Source organism: Branchiostoma lanceolatum, chromosome 7, assembly GCF_035083965.1.
Source record: "Branchiostoma lanceolatum isolate klBraLanc5 chromosome 7, klBraLanc5.hap2, whole genome shotgun sequence".
Lineage (NCBI taxonomy): Eukaryota > Metazoa > Chordata > Leptocardii > Amphioxiformes > Branchiostomatidae > Branchiostoma > Branchiostoma lanceolatum.
In genome coordinates, this window is record NC_089728.1 from 18,662,224 (window position 1) to 18,683,247 (window position 21,024).

Here is a 21,024-nt window from a genome sequence, read left to right on the forward strand (position 1 = left end):
CAGGAAAATGACCTTGACTTTGAGTGGACATTCTTGAAGCGTTTTGAAATTTGGTTGAAAAATAACGTGTTGTTGTACCATGAATTTGATCACTCGTCTCTATAGTTGTTGATGAGGCACACGCTTTTAGAGGTGGAACAAACTGGTATAAAGGAAGTCCTTCCGAAAGTGCTGGACTCGCGCACACAAAGCAGTCATCTCCTTGACGAGACCGCAGAGAGCAGGCTCTACACAAAAAACAACAGTTATTATAGCATTCCTTCATACATTTCAGCTTGTTTATCAGCCACATCATCGTGCAGCCACAGTGGAAAGGATTGTAGTCAATGTTCACTTGAACATGGGTGGAAAGTCCTGATTCGTCGGCAGAAAATGATGTGAGCCTGTTTTCCGACAGATCTATCAACTTCAATTTTGGAAGCTTTTTTATGACTTTACCCAAGTTCACGGAAGTAATTCTGTTCCCAGATAAATAGAGATACTCCAAGGCCGGTAAATGGCGAAGCGATATCCAAGAGACGGTTTCAATGCGGTTTGATGTTAAAGTCAGGGTGTACAGATTATTGAGATGTGGGATATGGGTAAGATTGCTGATGGAATTAAACGCGAAATCCAGTTTAGCGACATTAGCTGGTAATTCCAAAGGGAGGTTGGTTAAACTGCGATGTGGAAAGAAGCAACCAACGACACCGAGGCGGGTTCTACAGCCTATATGACCTTGTCCAAGACACGGTGCTACCACAAACATGAATAGGAGTGAAAGGCCGGTAAGGAACCCGCTGCAGTTTCTTGTTCGAACCTTGAGTAGGGATGGCCACGGTATCATGGTGATCTTCGAGTTCAACCAACTGTATGAATGAGTTAGTAAATCAGGTTAATCTTTTTATATCCCAACATTTCAACAACAATAACGATTGGTCTATTGACAATAAAGTAGGTCTTGAATCTTAAAACAAAATGACTTGCACCGACTTTTACAATGAAACTGTAGAAGCTGATTCTTTGTTTCAATGGAAAATAACTCAAGAAGGGGTTAACGGATCGTCATAATTTTTGGTTGAGATATGACAATTGCAATACGATACTTGAAGTAAGCTATTATTTCTCACTGCTTTGTAAATATATAAAAAACAACCCTCTTACCTTTTGTGATGTCAGCAGGATATTCGTCGAATTTTATCTGTTAGTGGTGTACAACTTTCCCTCTGTAGAGTTTATAGAGACGTAGCGACAACGTTATGGTCCGTCCATACATAGACCAGAAGTGGATGGGGTACAGGGATCATTGATGTCTGAGCTGTGTATGCGTCATAGGATGGAATATTCATCACCTTTTTCTCAAGACAGAGATGTGGCTCTGTTTTAGTGGTTTTGTAATGTACCAGACAATGTATATTTTAAGTATTTAGGTCGCTTGCATGGCAATATTTGATTTGCGCCCGCAGTTCTTGAACACGGTTGGGTCTCGTCGATTAAACTACAACCATAGTCGTTACTGCATGTCATGTATGTATAGTAAGCCATGTCTGTCTATTTTTTGTTTATACGTGTCTTGTTTTGTGTTGTGTGGGCATACAAGTTGTCGTTAGCAGACAGGCAACACACACCATTGGTGCATTTTCATATGATAAATTTATGTTACATGCATTTGCAAAATTTGAGAAAATCAAGAACCCAATTCCTCTTAGAACTCGGAATTAGATGTAACAGTGCCGTCTTAAATGTAAATTCCGGATACGTGTTTTGAAGGCTTTTTGAAAGATTTGATTTTCTTGTAGTCTGCCTGGGACGTTTGGGGTTGCAACAGGTACACATATCACATTTGTGACAACAATGTTCACAACAAAAGTTCTCCCGATAACAAAAGCCTGAAAGTAGAGTTGTACCGTGTATGTATAAGATGGTTTAAATATCATAAGACAATCTTTATATTCCGAGATTGCGAGCAATTGCGAATACCCGCTTTTATTTGCCCATTGCCTGAAAATTTCTTATTGAGAGGCGTTCTTCTCCGCTTCCCCTTCTAACGTTATTAGCTAACAATTGCAAAACCATTTAATGATATTGGCCGAGCTCGAAATTCCTCCATGGCAGTAAAAACCTGTGAAACAAGACGCTTACTATACTAGTATTTGGACATATGTATCAGCTATCGCTTCGGCCTAAATCGGATTTTACTAATCCTTGTCTTCATAATTGAAATATTATGCAAATTTAAAAGTATGGCTGAAAAGATAACAAAACACACAAATTTTAGGTCGCAAAGAGTGCGAGGCAAGAGCGCAGTCCTAATGGAATGTGGGTATAAGCAGTCAGTGTGGCGAGAGCTTCGGAAACGTTCGTCGGCAAGGTATTATTTTATAAGCGGACATTGTCGCTGCTGTTTGTCATGTATATACAGTAAACCGCGCCTGTCTATGCTTGTAAAATTTTCTTTTTGTCATGTCTTGTTTTGTGTTGTTTTGTGTTGTTTTGTGTAGTCTTACAAGTTGTGGTAGGCAGACTCATATAGCAGACTGACCTGCCAGAAGCAATGGTGCACTCTTGTGTGATAAGTTTAGACAAAAGTTAAGAAAATCAAACATCCCATTCCACCCATAGAAGAAATATATAATTACATAGAAATCACGCTGTCAGCACTTTACACTTAAGCTTGTAACTGATGATCCACTCGAATGCAAGTTGAACAATTTCACCATGCAAAATTCGATCTCAAAATAACTAATTTGGTACGTAAAGATTAGAATGTTACCAATCTAGTATCAAAATACCCGACGAAAAAATTCTGCAATTATCTTACGTTACAGTGAATGATAAAACAGTGTTGCAAAACAACTGAGGTGGTGGTTGCAGTGCCACTCTCTGTTTGTTAATGTTTCTTAAAGTATATGCATGCTTTAGTTCACTTTTTTGCTGGTCATTCACTGATAGTATAGAAGTTGAATTCAATTTTATTCAACAGAGAAATATGTTGGCAAATGTATGTTCCATTATTTCTTGATTTATTATCGAGTGACCTTCAATACTATTTAACTTCAGAACACGTAGGACCAGTCAATTATAGAAAAATTAGTGCTTCCTAAGACTAGTCACAAAAGGCAGATACAATACAACATTTATGTACTACAAAATGTATTTATTTATTTATTTATTTATCAATCTTCAGGGTAGTCCCTTCAGTTAACAAGGTAACTGAATTCCAAGGGAGCACTACGTAACATGACAAATCATAACAAATCAGGATACAAAATAAATAACTTGACATAAACTTCATTAGTGATCAATTACACAATCATATAACATAAACAGGAATGATCAAACATAGGAGTAATAAATCAAACAACTCAAATAATTCAAAACCATAATAACTCCAAATCGCAAAGGTCATACAACGGAGGGTCAGAGGTCAGATGTCAAAAGTTAAGAGATTTGTATGTTTACCAGAGCCTGTTTAAATTTAGCGATTGATGAGGCTTGTTTGATACATGGATTTAGCTTGTTGTAGGTAGTAGCAGCCCTGTATGCAAATGTGCGCTGTCTAGATCTAGTAGTGTACTTAGGTGTGTGTAGTGAATTAGCCTACCTAGTTCCATAACTGTGGATCTGTCTGTTTTAGTTGAAAATGTCCAGGAGGTAACTTGGGGGCAGGTCATGTAGACGGTCAAAATAACGGACCAAGTCGAATAAAAGCTAGGCAGACAGTCCGGCGAGAGCTTTATTCGAAGAATGTTGGTAGGAAAGGTTTTGCAAGAATCTGTCATAGGAAAGGTTTTGCAAGAATCTGAACAAACAGAATGACTGAAAACACAATTTCACAATGTGATGTCACAGTGCATAGAAGACACATCTTGATCCTAAAGTTACGAAATCCTTCCCCAAATATCCTCACGTACTGCAATTAGCAATGTTATTTCTTTGCGAAAGCTATGCATTTTTTTAAGCCTTGCCATATCTAGTGAACTACATATTGGATCCATTGATTGGATATGTGAACGGCTGAAAAGTATGTTAAGCAGTCTGGTGATATGACATCTGTGAATCTTGCAAAATATACATCAACGCTGCAATGAGAGTGACAAAGCTGATGTTCAAAATATCATGTATAGAGTTGAAACATATATCAGGCTATATATAAAGCTCGGAATTACAAAGGAATAGACCTTCTAAGCCATTTTTTTCCGATCATTTGGTCGCAACAACCAGTAACCGACGTAGACAGTAATGCATATATTCAAACAATATGACATTCTGTACATGTGAGTATGGTGCAGCAAAATAGCATCAACTATACTTAACCATTACCATATCGCTTGCCAGTATGCTAAAAAAACAACATCATAGTTTTTATCGAATTTCCCCGTAATGTATTTACTCATATTTGTGTTTTTTTCCTTAAGGGCTGAGTGCTACTGGCTACGCAGTTCTGATACATAAAGGGTTCACATTTCGAAAAACGCATTGACATCACAAGAATTGTCTTCCTTTCTGGGACTCGAACTAGATGTTTGTTTTCATAATCAGGCAGTTGCAGGAACCCTACTTTCTAGTCGTGTATTCCCTCATACGTATGCTCTGAGATGGCGTCTTCATCAATTTCCCAATTGGGAGAAACAGCACCCTTTTCTTGGGTACTGTTGGCTTCTGTAGGCAATTTTGGTAGCGGTCTAGATCTATAGGAGCGCTTGCCAGTATTGGAACATGTGTCGTTACAAACTGGTAGTTGAGGTGCTCCTAGCCTGCAGTCAGGTATTTCCTCATACGCATGTTTTGAGATGCTGTTTTCAGCCCTTTTCCTATTAGCAGAAACAGGTCTAGCTTCCACATGCAGTTCTGACATGGTGTTGTTTTTAGTTCCCTGGCCGCCAGAAACAACACCCCTGTCCTGAGTGATGTTGGACTCTGTAGGCAGTTCTGGTAAGGGTCGGTGTCTGCTGGAATTAGGTAATTGTAGTGCTCTTGCGCCGAGGTTTCCTTGGTAGGAAATGTTGTGAATTGGTGGCAACATTTGAGTCAGGCATTGTTCAGTTGATGCTAATTGTGGTGCCCCTGTAGCGCTGCTTCTTTGGTAAAGAGTGTTTTGTATGGGCGGACATATTTGATTCAGTGGAACGCCATTCGCTGCGTCCGGCATTTGCTGCGTCAGGCATTGGTCAGTTGGTATTAGTCGTGGTGCTCCTGTAGCGCTGCCTCTTTGGTAAAGAGTGTTTTTTATGTGCGGACATATTTGATTCATTGGAACGCCGTTTACCGCGGCAGCATTCGCATAATTTCTGCAGCCATGGGATCGACGTATCATGATAACCTTTCTTGCCACGATCAAAATAAAGAGAACACCAACAGGGACGACTGAAGCAATGATTGTTATTTGTACGCTTGTTATGCTCGTAGCATTACTGTTGCCTTTCTGCAGCACACTTGTCGTGGTAAAGAGATTGCCGATATTTGTAGTTTTTGACAGAACAGATCTCGTACATATGGGACCCTCTTGCTTGGACACTGTTGTTTGAACCTGAGATTCTACTTTGTCTAGAAAATGACCTTGACTTTCAGTGGACATTTCGAAAGCTTTTGGGAGTTCGGTAGAACGTGTTGTTCTTGATGTTTTAGCCTCTCCACTAGTATGAGCACTCGTCTCTATAGTTGTTGAGTCGCACGCTATCAGAGGTAGAACAAACGTTTCTAAAGGAAGTCCTTTCGAATGTTCTCGACTCGCGCACACAAAGCTGTCTCTTTCTGGCGGGGACCACAGAGAGCAGGTATCACATAAGGAACAACAATCGTGATACGACCGATCGCATCCTTTCATACATTTCAGCTTGTTGATCAGCCACATCATCTTGCAGCCACAGTGGAAAGGATTGTAGTCAATGTTCACTTTAACATGGGTGGAAAGTCCTGACTCATCGGCTGAAAATGATGTGAGCCTGTTTTCGGACAGATCTACCAACCTCAGGTTGGGAAGTTGTTTTTTTAAACTACACCCAAATTCACGTAAGTAATTCTGTTCCCAGATAAGTAGAGATACTTCAAGGCCGGTAAATGGCGGAGCGATATCCAAGAGACGGCTTTGATGCGGTTCGATGTTAACCCTATCCAGACTGGGGGGGGCGGGGGGGTGATGGCTAAAAGTGCCCGCGCCAACTTTGACATCGTATTACTGCCGAACAATGTACTATGCTAGGACAACCAAACTTGGTGACTTTTCCTAAAATTTTGTTGGCAACAATTTTATAATAATGGTTTAAGTTTATCATTTTTTCATGTTGCCATGGCAACGGGTTTCTGACTGGCATTTTATGCAAAAATCATTAATATTTTGAAAACAATGATATTTCTCGTTTTTTTTGGCACAACTACACTAGTTTTCCTTCATGTATAACATAACATGTAATTAGATGTACCTTTCCTGATTTAATATTCATAATTTTTGCTAATTTGATGACGTTATCCAAAAGCCAAAATCCAAGATGGCGGACTATATCACTATTTCAGGTATCAGCAGGCTTTTTCGCCCTTAAAATCGTCAATACCTGACATTTTCTTTATCAGAAACATTTAGATTAACGTTTTTAGTCTATTTTCAGCGTCCTTTGGGGTCAAAAGTTGAAAAAAAGGATTTTAAAAAATTTCAAAATGGCCGATCCAAGATGGCGGATCCCAAGGGATCGCTTACAACACATGACGCAATTCTATGACGTCATTTTGACGTCAACGTACCTACCATTGATGTTGTATGTCTTTGCATACCTTAAAATGAATAATACAAACCGTTTTGTTTAATTCCTTTAGATATTACGGGAATTCCCTATTTAGCCAATAAAATCACATCGATGACGTCATAATTACGTCATATTATGTCATAACGTCACCAAAATTACAGGAATTATAAAACTTGACGTGAATATCACTCCCTACAAATTTGGTGATGATACATCATACCGTTCGGAAATTATGAGGGGGGGCCGAATCAGCCCCCCCCCCCAGTCCCAGATATACCAAAAAAGCCCAGTCTGGATAGGGTTAAAGTCAGGGTGTACAGATTATTGAGATGTGTGATATGGGTAAGGTTTCTGATGAAATTAAACGCCACATCCAATATAGCGACATTAGCTGGTAATCCCGAAGGGAAATCAGTTAAACTACGGTGTGAAAACATGCAAGCAACGACACCAAGCTGGGTCTTACAGCCTGACAGCTGTGTATACCTAATGCCCTGTCCCATACAGGGTGCTACCACAAACAGGGAGATGATGATAAGGAAACTGCAGTTTCTAGTCCGAACCTTGAGTAGGGAAGGCCACGGTATCATGGTGATCTTTGTGTTGAACCAACTGTATGAATGAGTTAATAAAACAGGTTAATCTTCTTTTCAACAGCCTAGAAACGATAGATATTGGTCTACTGACAATAAATAGTATTTGCATGATTCAGTTCACTTTTTTGCTGCTTGTTTACTGATAGCAAAGAAGTTGAATTCAATTTTACTTAAAAGAGAAATGTGTTCCGTTGTTTCTTGGTTTATTATCGAATGACCTACAATGTATTACCTTAAGAACGCGGCTCGAGATCAAGCCAAATCCTAAGACTAGTCACATTGCAACATTTATGTACTCCAAAATAAAGGACCAAGACGAATAGCAACTAGGTAGACAGTCCGGCGAACGCTTTCTTCAGAAAGAACGTTCGTGGGAAAGGTGTCATTTTGGCAAAAAACTTAACAAACTAAAAACGCTTTTTATCACCATGTAACTGTTAATATCACAGCGAATAAAAGACACATCTTGATACTATAGTTACGAATACCCTAAAATATCATCACATACTGCAATCAGTTATGTGATTTTCTTGCGAAGGATATTCATTTCCTTTCTGGAGTCTTTGTTATATTTGGTGAAGTAAATATTGGGTCCATTGATTGGACAGGTGAACGGTCGAAAAGTATGTTAAGCAGTCTGGTGATTTGACATCTCTGAGTCTTAAAAAATATACAACAACGCTGCACTGAGAATGACAAAGTTGTTTTAGGCTGATATCTAAAATATTTTGTTTAGGGTCGAAACATTTATCAAGCTAAATATGCACCTGGTTTGTGTGCTACTGGCTAAGCGGTTTTGGTACGTAAAGGGTTCACATTCCGAAATACGAATTGACATCATAGTTCTAGTCTTGTCTTCCTTTCTTGGACTCGATCTTAATGTTGGTTTTCATAATCTGGCAGTTGCAATACACATACCCCAACTTTTAGTCGTGTATTTCCTCATACCCATGCTCTGAAATGGTGTCTTCATCAACTTCCTCATTGGGAGAAACAGCACTCTTTGCTCGGGTACTGTTGGCTTCTGTAGGCAATTTTGGTAGCGGTCTAGATCTATCGGAGCGTTTGCCAGTATTGGAACATGTGTCGTTAGAAACTGGTAGTTGAGGTGATCCTATCCTGCAGTCAGGTATTTCCTCATACGCATGCTCAGAGATGTCGTCTTCAATTTCCCTATTGGGAGAAGCAGCACCCTTGGCTCGGGTACTGTTGACTTCTGTAGGCAGTTTTGGTAGCGGTCTGGATCTATAGGACCGCTTGCCAGTAATGGAGCATGTGTCGTTAGAAACTGGTAGTTGAGTTCCTCCTAGCCTGCAGTCAGGTATTTCCTCATACGCATGCTCAGAGATGTCGTCTTCAATTTCCCTATTGGGAGAAGCAGCACCCTTGGCTCGGGTACTGTTGGCTTCTGTAGGCAGTTTTGGTAGCGGTCTGGATCTATAGGACCGCTTGCCAGTAATGGAGCATGTGTCGTTACAAACTGGTAGTTGAGGTGCTCCTAGCCTGCAGTCAGGTATTTCCTCATATGCATGTTCTGAGATGATGTTTTCTGCAGTTTCCCTATTAGCAGAAACAGTACTAGCTTCTGTATGCAGTTCTGACATGGTGTTATTTTCATTTTCCTGGACGACAGAAACTACACCCTTGTCTTTAGTCATATTGGACTCTGTAGGCAGTTCTGGTAAGGGTCGGTGTCTATAAGAAAACATGACACTAGTTTGTGTTTTCCTTTCTGAAATGATTTGAGCCGAATTAGAGAGTTCTGGTGCTCTTGTGCCGATGTTTCCATGGTAGGAAATGTTGTGAATTGGTGGCAACATCTGAGTCAGGCATTGGTCAGATGGTGCTAGTTGTGGTGCCCCTGTAGCGCTGCTTCTTTGGTAAAGGGTGTTTTGTATGGGCGGACATATTTGATTCAGTGGAACGCCATTCGCTGCGTCAGGCATTCGCTGTGTCAGGCATTGGTCAGTTGGTAGTACTAATCGTGGTGACCCTGTAGCGCTGCTTTTTTGGTAAAGAGTATTTTGTATGGGCGGACATATTTGATTCAGTGGAACGCCGTTTACTGCGGCAGGATTCGCATCATTTCTGCAGCCACGCGATCGACGTATCATGACAACCTTTCTTGCCACGATCAAAATAAAGAGAACCCCAACGACTGAAGCAATGATTGTGATTTGCATGCTTGTTATGCTCGTAGCATTACTGTTGCCATTTTGTATCATACTTGTCGTGGTAAAGAGATTGCCGATATTTGCAGTTTTTGACAGAACAGTTCTCGTACATATTGGACCCTCTTGCTTGGACACTGTTGTTTCAACCTGAGATTCTACTTTGTCAGGGAAATGACCTCGACTTTGAGTGGACATTCTCGAAGCGTTTTGGAATTTGGTAGAAAAATAACGTGTTGTTGTACCATGAGTTTGATCACTCGTCTCTATAGTTGTTGATAAGGCACACGCTTTTAGAGGTGGAAGAAACTTGTCTAAAGGAAGTCCTTCCGAAATTGCTGGACTCGCGCACACAAAGCAGTCATCGTCTTGTCGAGATCGCAATGAGCAGGCTTCACACAAAAAACAACAGTTATTATAGCATTCCTTCATACATTTCAGCTTGTTGATCAGCCACATCATCGTGCAGCCACAGTAGAAAGGATTGTAGTCAATGTTCACTTGAACATGGGTGGAAAGTCCTGACTCGTCGGCAGAGAATGATGTGAGCCTGTTTTCTGACAGATCTACCAACCTCAAGTTTGGAAGCTTTTTTATGACTATACCCAAGTTCACGGAAGTAATTCTGTTCCCAGATAAATAGAGATACTGCAAGGCCGGTAAATGGCGGAGCGATATCCAAGAGACGGTTTCAATGCGGTTTGATGTTAAAGTCAGGGTGTACAGATTATTGAAAGGTGGGATATTGGTAAGATTTCTGATGGAATTAAACGCGAAATCCAGTTTAGCGACATTAGCTGGTAATCCCGAAGGAAGGTTGGTCAAACTGCGATGTGGAAAGAAGCAAGCAACGACACCGAGGCGGGTCCTACAGCCTGTATGACCTTGTCCCATACACTGTGCTACCACAAACATGGATAGGAGGGAAAGGCCGGTAAGGAACCCGCTGCAGTTTCTTGTTCGAACCTTGAGTAGGGATGGCCACCGAATCATGGTGATCTTCGTGTTGAACCAACTGTATGAACGAGTTAGTAAAACAGGTTAATCTTTTTATATTCCAACAGTTTAGAAACAATAACGATTGGTCTATTGACAATAAAGTTGGCCTAGCAGTAGAATTTTAAAACAAATTGACTTACACCGACTTTTAAACTGGAACTTAAGAAGCCGAGTCTTTGTTTCAAAAGAAAATAACTCAAGAAGGGGTTCGGATCGTCATAGTTTATGGTTTAGGTATGACAATTGCTTTTGCGATACTTCAAGTATGCTATTATTTTTCACTGCTTTGTAAATAAAAACAACCCTCTTACCTTGTATGACGTCAGCAGGTTATTCGTCGAAGTTTATCTGTTAGCGGTGTACAATTTTCCCTCTGTAGAGTTTTTAGAGACGTAGCGAAAACGTTTTGGTCCGTCCATGCATAGACCAGCCAGCAAATGAAGTGGATAGGGTACAGGGATGTTTGATGATTCAGCTGTGTATGCGTCATAGGATGGATATTCATCACCTAAAGTTCCCTAGGATACAGCTGTGGCTCTGTTTTAGTGGTTTTGTAATGTACCAGACAATGTATATTTTAAGCATTTAGGTCGCTTGCATGGCAATATTTGATTTGCGCCCGCAGTTCTTGGACACGATTGGGTCTCGTGGATTAAACTACAACCATAGTCATTACTGCATGTCATGTATGTATAGTAAGCCATGTCTGTCTATTTTTTGTTTATACATGTCTTGTTTTGTGTTGTGTTGTGTTGTGTGGGCGAACAAGTTGTCGTAAGCAGATTCGAAAAGCAGACAGGCAACAACACTTAACATTGGTGCACTTTCATATGATAAATTTTATATTACATGCATTTGCAAAAGTTGAGAAAATCAAGAACCTAATTCGTCTTAGAAATCTGAATAAGATGTAACAGTGCCGTCTTAAATGTAAATCCCGGATACGTGTTTTAAAGACTTTTTGAATAATTTGATTTTCTTGTAGTGTGCCTGGGACGTTTGGGGTTGCCACAGGTACACATATCATATTTGTGACAACAATGTTCACAACAAAAGTTCTCCCGATAACAAAAGCCTGAAAGTAAAGTTGTACCGTGTACGTATAAGATGATTTAAATACTATAACACAAGCTTTATATTCCGAGATTGCAACCAATTGCGAATACCCGCTATTATTTGCCCATTGCCTGAAAATTTCTAATTGAGAGGCTTTCTTCTCCGCTTCTCCTTCTAACGTTATCAGCTAACACTTGCAAAACGATTTAATGATACTGGCCGAGCTCGAAACCCCTCCATGGCAGTAAAAACCTGTGAAACAAGACGCTTACTATACCAGTATTCGGACACATGTATCAGCTCTCGCTTCGGCCTAGATCGGATTTGACTAATCCTTGTCTTCATAATTGAAATATCATGCAAATAAAAAAGTATGGCTGAAAAGACAACAAAACACACATATTGTAGGTCGCAAACAGTGCGAGGCAAGAGCGCAGTCCTAATGGAATGCAATGGGGGTATAAGCAGACAGTGTGACGAGAGCTTCGGGAACGTTTATCGGAAAGGTATTATTTTATCAGCGGACACTGTCGCTGCTGTTTGTCATGTATATACAATAAACCGCGTCTGTCTATGCTTGTAAAATTTCCTTTTTGTCATGTCTTGTTTTGTGTTGTTTTGTGTTGTTTTGTGTAGTCTTACAAGTTTTGGTAGGCAGACTCATATAGCAGACTGACCTGCCAGAAGCAATGGTGCACTCTTGTGTGATAAGTTTTCACAAAAGTTGAGAAAATCAACCATCCCATTCCTCCCATAGAAGATATATATAATTACATAGAAATCACGCTGTCACAACACTTTACACTTAAGCTTTTAATTGATGACCCACTCGAGCGCAAGTTGAACAATGTCCCCATCGAAATTCGATCTCGAAATAAGTAACTTGGTACTACGTAAAGATTAAAATATCACTAACTTATCAAAGTACCCGACGAAAAAATTCTGTAATTATCTTATTTTACAGTGAATAATAAATCAGTTTTGCAAAGCGATTGAGGTGGTGGTTGAAGTGCCACTATCTGTTTGTTGATGTTTCTAATAGTATTTACTTCCTGTTGTTAAGTTTCTGCTGGTCATTCACTGATAGCAAAGAAGTTGAATTCAATTTTATCAAATAGAGAAATATGTTGGCGAATTTATGTTCCATTGTTTCTTGGTTTATTATCGAGTGACCTTCAATACTATTTTACTTCAGAACACGGAGGACCAGTCAATTATAGAAAATTTAGTGCTTCCTAAGACTAGTCACAAAAGGCAGATACAATACAACATTTATGTACTACAAAATTTATTTATTTATTTATTTATCAATCTTCAGGATAGTCCCTTCAGTTAACAAGGTAACTGATTTCCAAGGGAGCACTACGTAACATGACAAATCATAATAAATCAGGATACAAAATAAATAACTTGACATTAACTTCATTAGTGATCAATTACACAATCATATAACATAAACAGGAATGATCAAACATAGGAGTAATAAATCAAACAACTCAAATAATTCAAAACAATAATAACTCCAAATCGCAAAGGTCATACAACGGAGGGTCAGAGGTCAGATGTCAAAAGTTAAGAGATTTGTATGTTTACCAGAGCCTGTTTAAATCTAGCGATTGATGAAGCTTGTTTAATACATGGATTTAGCTTGTTGTAGGTAGTAGCAGCCCTGTATGCAAATGTACGCTGTCCAGATCTAGTAGTGTACTTAGGTGTGTGTAGTGAATTAGCCTGCCTAGTACCATAACTGTCGATCTGTCTGTTTTAGTTGAAAATGTCCAGGAGGTAACTTGGGGTAAGGTCATGTAGACGGTCAAAATAACGGACCAAGTTGAATAAAAGCTAGGCAGACAGTCCGGCGAGAGCTTTATTCGAAGAACGTTGGTAGGAAAGGTTTTGTAACAATCTGAACAAACTGAATGACTGAAAACACAATTTCACAATGTGATGTTACAGTGCATAGAAGACACATCTTAATCCTAAAGTTACGAAATCCTTCCCCAAATATCCTCACGTACTGCAATTAGCAATGTAATTTTCTTTGCGAAAGCTATGCATTTTTTGAGTCCTTGCCATATCTAGTGAACTACATATTGGATCCATTGATTGGATATGTGAACGGCTGAAAAGTATGTTAAGCAGTCTGGTGATATGACATCTGTGAATCTTGCAAAATATACATCAACGCTGCAATGAGAGTGACAAAGCTGATGTTCAAGATATCATGTATAGGGTTGAAACATATATCAGGCTATATATAAAGCTCGGAATTACAAAGGAATAGACCTTCTAAGCCATTTTTTCCGATAATTTGGTCGCAACAACCAGTAACCGACGTAGACAGTAATGCATATATTCAAACAATATGACATTCTGTACATGTGAGTATGGTGAAGCAAGACAATAGCATCAACTATACTTAACCATTACCATATCGCTTGCCACTAAAAACAACATCATAGTTTTCATCCAATTTCCCCGTAATCTATTTACTCATATTTGTGTTTTTCTTTTTTTTCCTTAAGGCTAGGGTATATACTGGCTAGGCAGTTCTGATACATAAAGGGTTCACATTTCGAAAAACGCATTGACATCACAAGTTTTGTCTTCCTCTCTTGGACTCGAACTAGATGTGCGTTTTCATAATCAGGCAGTTGCAGAAACCCTACTTTTTAGTCGTGTATTCCCTCATACGAATGCTCTGAGGAGGTGTCTTCATTAATTTCCCTATTGGGAGAAACATCACCCTTGGCTCGGGTACTGTTGGCTTCTATAGGTAGTTTTGGTAGCGGCCTAGATCTATAGGAGCGTTTGCCAGTAATGGAGCATGTGTCGTTAGAAACTGGTAGTTGAGGTGCTCCTATCCTGCAGTCAGGTATTTTCTCATATGCATGCTCTGAGATGTCGTCTTCAATTTCCCTATTGGGAGAAGCAACAGCTCGGGTACTGTTGGCTTCTGTAGGCAGTTTTGGTAACGGCCTAGATCTAAAGGAGCGCTTGCCAGTATTGGAACATGTGTCGTTAGAAATTGGTAGTTGCGGTGCTCTTATCCTGCAGTCAGGTATTTCCTCATACGCATGTTTTGAGATGCTGTTTTCTGCCCTTTGCCTATTAGCAAAAACAGTACTAGCTTCTGTAGCCAGTTCTGACATGGTGTTATTTTCAGTTTCCTGGCCGACAGAAACTACACCCCTGTCTTAAGTGATATTGGACTCTGTAGGATGTTCTGGTAAGGGTCGGTGTCTACAAGAAAGCATGACACCAGTTTGTGTTTTCCTTTCTGAGATGATTTGAGCCGAGTTAGCTAGTTGTGGTGCTCTTGTGCCGATGTTTCCATGGTAGGAAATGTTGTGAATTGGTGGCAACATTTGAGGCAGGCATTGGTCAGTTGGTGCTAGTTGTGGTACCCTTGTAGCGCTGCTTCTTTGGTAAATAGTGTTTTGTATGGGCGGACATATTTGATTCAGTGGCACGCCAGTCGCTGCGTCCGGCATTCGCTGCCTCAGGCATCGGTCAGTTGGTACTAGTCGTGGTGCCCCTGTAGCGCTGCTTCTTTGGTAAAGAGTGTTTTGTATACGTATGGGCGGACATATTTGATTCAGTGGAACGCCATTTGCTGCGGCAGCATTCACACCATTTCCGGAGCCACGTGATCGGCGTATCATGATAATCTTCCTTGCCACCAACAATAGTAAAAGTACTCCCGCAAGAATGGCTAAAGAAGCGATTATGATTTGCACGCTTTTCATTATTTCTACTTTACTGTTGCCTTTTTGTGGTATACGTGTGGTATTAAAGAGTACTCCAGGACCCCGGTTATTTGCAGTTTTTGACGGACCACATCGTGTAGACATGGGACCCTCTTGTGTAGACACTGCTGTTTGAATCATCGATACAGGTGTGTCAAAAATACTACCATTACTTTGGGTGGACATTCTGATAGCATTTGGGAGTTTCGTTACAAAATAACGTGCTGTTTTTGTTTTTGTTGTAACCTGTCCATGAGCACGGGTCTGTATAGTTGTTGAGTCACACTCTGTCAAAGGTGGAACGAACTTTTCTAAAGGAAGTCCTTCCCAAACCTCTGGACTCGCACACACCATACTGTCTTCGTTCCGCACGGACGGAAGAGAGCACACTTGACACAAAAAGCAACTACTATAATACGGCAAATCGCATCCTTTCATACATTTGGGCTTGTTGATCAGCCACATCATTGCGCAGCCACGGTGGAAAGGATTGTACTGAATGTTCACTTTAACATCGGAGGAAAGTCCTGACTCATTGGCTGAGAATGATGTAAGCATGTTTTCTGACAGATCTACTGCCTTCAGGTTTGGAAGGTGTTCTAGGGCTATACCCAAATTCACGGAAGTAATTCTGTTCCTAGATAAGTAGAGATACTTCAAAGCCGGCATCTGGCGGAGCGATATCCAAGAGACGGTTTCAATGCGGTTCCAATTCAAATTCAGAGTGTACAGATTATTGAGAGGTGGTAGATGGGTAAGATTTCTGATGAAATTAAACGCGGCATTCAAGCTACCAACATTAGCTGGTAATTCCGAAGGAAGGTCGGTTAAACTGTGTTGTGTTAATCTACAAGCAACGACACCACGGTGGGTCCTACAGCTTGTATGGCCTTGTCCCATACAATGTACTACCACAAACAGTGAGAGAAGGATAAGGATACTTAAACACCCACTGTAGTTTCTTGCTTGAACCTTGAGTAGGGAAGGCCCCAGAATCATGGTGAACTTTGAGTTGAATTTTCTGTAAGAATATGTTGGTAGGAATTTATTGACCGTCTTCTATGTTTTATGTCCCATCACTATCATTGTTACTATATTCCAAAAGTCTGTAGAACATGTACATGGATTACAATAATATTTGGTATGTGGGTAGGTGTTAGGAAGAGGAAGGCCAATGTCGATTTTGGGCCCCCTGGTAAGTGTCACTGGAACTGAAATGGCGTATTTGTAAAAATCTTCTAAGGAGAATAACTGAAGAAAGGATCCACAGATTGTCATGTTATTTGGTACACAGGTAGGTTGGACAGAGACATACACACTTAAGGGCAAATTATGCAAATGAGACTTGATTTGCATAAGTAAGGAGGAAAATCGTTTGCATGTGTTTCGCTGGATGCTTAAAGTCAGCATAACTGTAGAACGTGTAGATGGATTGTAATGATAGTTGGTATGGGAGGAGAAAGGTCAAGGTCGATTTTGGGCCCCCTGGTATGTGTCACTGGAACTGCAATGGCCTATTTGTAAAAATGTTCTAAAGGAGAATAACTGAAGAAAGGAACAACAGTTTTTCATGTGATTTGGTACGCAGGTAGGTTGGACAGAGATGTACACACTGAAGTACAAATCATACAAAGTTAGTGTGTTTGCGTGTGTGTGCGCGTGTGTGTATGTGTATGTTTATGTCACCGTGTGTGTATGTTGGTGTCACCGGATGCGTAAAGTCAGCATAGATGTAGAACGTGAAGATGGATTGTAAGGATATTTGGTATGTGGGTAGTTGGGAGGAGAAGGGTCAAGGTCGATTTTGGGCCCTCTGGTATGTGTCACTTGAACTACAATGGCGTATTTGTCAAAACCTTTTAAGGAGAATAACTGAAGAAAGGAGCGACAGATTTTCATGTTATTCACTATGCAGGTAGCTTAGACAGAGATGTATACAATGAACTGCATATTATGCAAATTGGACTTACTTTGCATAAGTAACGAGGAAAATCTACATTTGCAGTGTTGTTCATTGCACATTGTGGAACATCCTGTTACTTGTAGTAGCTATTTTAGCGAAAGTGGGTCACTTTTCTTGCCGGCCCCCGGCGACGGGTGTGGGTCATACCATTGAGCGATATAGAATAGGGGGAACTGGTTTAAAAGAAAACAAAGTTTCATGGAGATTTTGGGTCCTAAGACTCTTGTTTGTATGATTATGGTTTTCTTTTTTTTGTTGAAATGGATTGGTCCTTGGCTTTGTGATGTTAAGAATAAATGAATGAAAATAAAATCTAACAAAAGTTATAAATTCATGATAAAAGGTTAATTTTTCCTTTTGTGGTATTGTTAGAACGAATAACTACATGTATCATTTAAAAGAGGACTCAACCTCGGAAAATGCAGCCTTGATTATTGTTTTAAATCAGATAATTCCTGAAGATTCGCTCAATTTTTGACAAAGCAATAGAAAAATTAAATTGTTTAGACTGGAAATGGATAAAATGTTTTAAAAGTTAAAACAAAAAGCAAAAAAACAAACTTTTTAAGATCAACCCAAGATTTCTACATAGACAGCGCCCCAGGTGAAGTTGTCCAATGGCATTGTCATATGTTGCAACTGACTGTAATTTATCTGGAAGTTACTTGGAGGTTATCAGGGTATTGTTGCTGTATGGTTGATACAAGTGATTCCTAGTGGATGGTTATAAAATTGAAGTTGCCTATGAAATCAATTTGGACGGTATTCAGAGAAGTATGTCCAAGCCATTTTCCTCTGCTGTTGAATTCCACATCAATTGAGTACAGTGCCGCACTGTCTTTGTCTTAAAGCAAATACAAAGACTTTCTCTACTCCGACCGTTTAGAGAGAATGTTGATTTGTTAATTGAAAGTAAAATCGGGGTTGCAGTGAAAAACTGAATTGCACTGGCTTTTAAAAAAAGTATCAAATTGGTAGATAAAGGCTTACAGAGCATAAAGTATACCATTTACAACCGCCGTATTCCTCAGAACGCAAACAGCTCGAATTGTATCATTTCAAGAAATCAAAGTAGCTATTTACGTGTGCAACAAAGTGTTGTTTTTATAATGTTTAAGAGTACCATACCTACAATGCCATTGGTACAGACTTGAAACGTACCCAATACTTTTGCACTGAAATGGAAACGACCTTCTTACCTTGTGCAGCGTCGGCGGAATATTCAAACACGTTATCTTCTAGTTTGATCAACTCTCAAGTCTTACTAAATTTGATCCATCTTCAAACCTTACTGAAATTCAATAAAGCCTTACTAGTAGCAACTTTGTGGACCTGCTAAACACAGGCCAGCGGACGAAGTAAATGGTGTAAATGGATGGTTGATATTTCATGCGTATGCGTCATAGAACAAAAAAAAAATCATTTTTTTTCCTGTTCATGACTTGCATGGCAGACCAAGGCCACAGAAATATCCTTGGGCAAAGATGTGTCAATTTTAGCGGTATTGTAATATAACAATGTATTTCTAACGCTTAGGTTTATCTCAAAATTTGAAGGCAAGTTTGCATACGCCTTAGTAGTTGTAAAATTTAACATGTTTTCCTGTACTTTACATATCTAGCTCTTTTCTGTTTTTGCAATGAGCCAGACAATGTATTTTTTAAGGATCTAGGTCGCTAGGATAGTAAAGTTTTATTGGACGCCTGTAGCTCTCGAGGGACATGCTTGGGCATAGTTGATCAAAATACAGCAGGGCATTGTCGTTACTGCCATGTATCTGCCGATAGCCATGTATGTAATATAAATGTACATATTGCATTTGTTATGTATCTTGTGTTGGCTTTCAAGTTAGGTGAAGAAGATTTAGATAGCAGATCGATATTCAAAAACTCCAATGGTGCACTTGTGTGTTACATACGCACATTTTTATTAACGCAGCCACGTTCCGCGTAAAGTGAATAATGTAACAGTGGTGTCTAAAATCTAGCTTCTTGTCATATAACAAAAATTTGTAATAACAGTACAAGATAATGTAATATAGAAGGCTGAAGCTATTGACAAGACTATGTTGGCACTATTGACAGGATGTTCATGTCAATAAGAATTACTAGCACTATTGACAGAATGCCCATGATCATGACATACCCCAAAAAATCACATTGGCAGCGTAGTCTGACCTCCAAAGTGCTAATCTAGTGATTTCGGGCCGATTCCTACCGCGGTACCGGCGGAAAGTGGTGCTACCGCAGCACAAGAAACCCTGATGACCTTTTAAGCTTTAATTTTGACCTTCCTACACATTCAAGAAATGAACACATCCAGACTACACCTAATAGTCTATTTTAAAGTGTAACGGACACTACAAACATGGCTAAAAGCCTGTTTTTCTAACAATTTGATAAAATAGCAACAACACTTATCTCAAAAATTCGAGCCAAACAAATGCCGAAATTTCCCAAGAAGTTACTTTTAACAAAACTATTTGAAATGTACCCTTGGCGTATGCCTGTAATCGTGATCTTTGTATTGTTTCCCACAAAAAGTATAAGGGATTCAAATTATAAGCGATTATCTATTAGGGCGCTTTGGTCTTGGGCATAACGGGAAGTACATGTATTTTTTAACTATGTCACCGAAATATATCATTAAAAAAGTTATTGAATGTGACAGAATTGTAGCAATATATTTTGCAAAACATATTTTCTTACAAGTCATCACACATCATCATCATCATCATCATTCTTCCGAATTTACTCCGTTGAGGTACACTCAATAAAGTTTTTCCAGTACGATCTGTCCTTCATGGCGGATAATAATGCAGAACCTGAGAGTCCAGTGTCTCTTTCAATCAATGTCATTAAAGTAGTGTGAGGTCTTCCAACTCTGCGTTTTCCCTCGGGTAACCACTGGATGTTATAGTGTATACAAATAGTTCATCTTTTACTTAATATTTATATCGTGTATCTAAATTCAGGGCACCAATAAAACAATTACCTATGTCCTTACATAATCTACACTCTAATACAAAATGAACTTCATTTTCTATACGGCATTTTTTGATAGAGAAACTAAATTTGGTAGTAGTGTAAGGGGAGACTGTTCGAGTGATTATAACCATCGCACAAAGTGAAACGATGGGACATTGTTGTCCATCCTGTGATCGATATTACAAATTCATGTAAATCTAATGCAAAAATTGCACTATCCCCTTTGTTTACATCATTGTGGTACATCCCACATCGTAAATAATAAACTACAGGCCAGAATGACCATCATGTTTAGATAGTTTGGTCAATTGTTTTTGACCCATCGACCATCCCTCAACCAAGACGGGGGCAGACACCGACTGCCGGGCACCTTTGACCTGTTGCTGACGTCACAATTCCGTTCAGGTCACATGACATAGGCTTTGGGTCATTTTAACTTGAGAAGGATCATAGGACTGATTGAAAGCTTGCTGGTAAACGCATACGCAAACCTTCGGCCGACGTGCAGCTACTCTTACCGGTTGAACTGCTTATTTGCCGTTATTTTTTCAGCAGCATGAAATACTATTATTTCGTATCAAGCTAATAGAAGATAACATAATTTCCAACCTAACGCTATATCACAAGAGATAAAAATAAATATGGTCTGCCACAAGATTTATTGACTGCCTTACAAAGCTATAATTTTGCCATTACCAATGTTTCCAGTATGATTACCTACAAGTGACCGAGCGGTCATTCGCTTTCAGAGCAGACAATGGTACAAGTCAAGGGTCAATGGCCT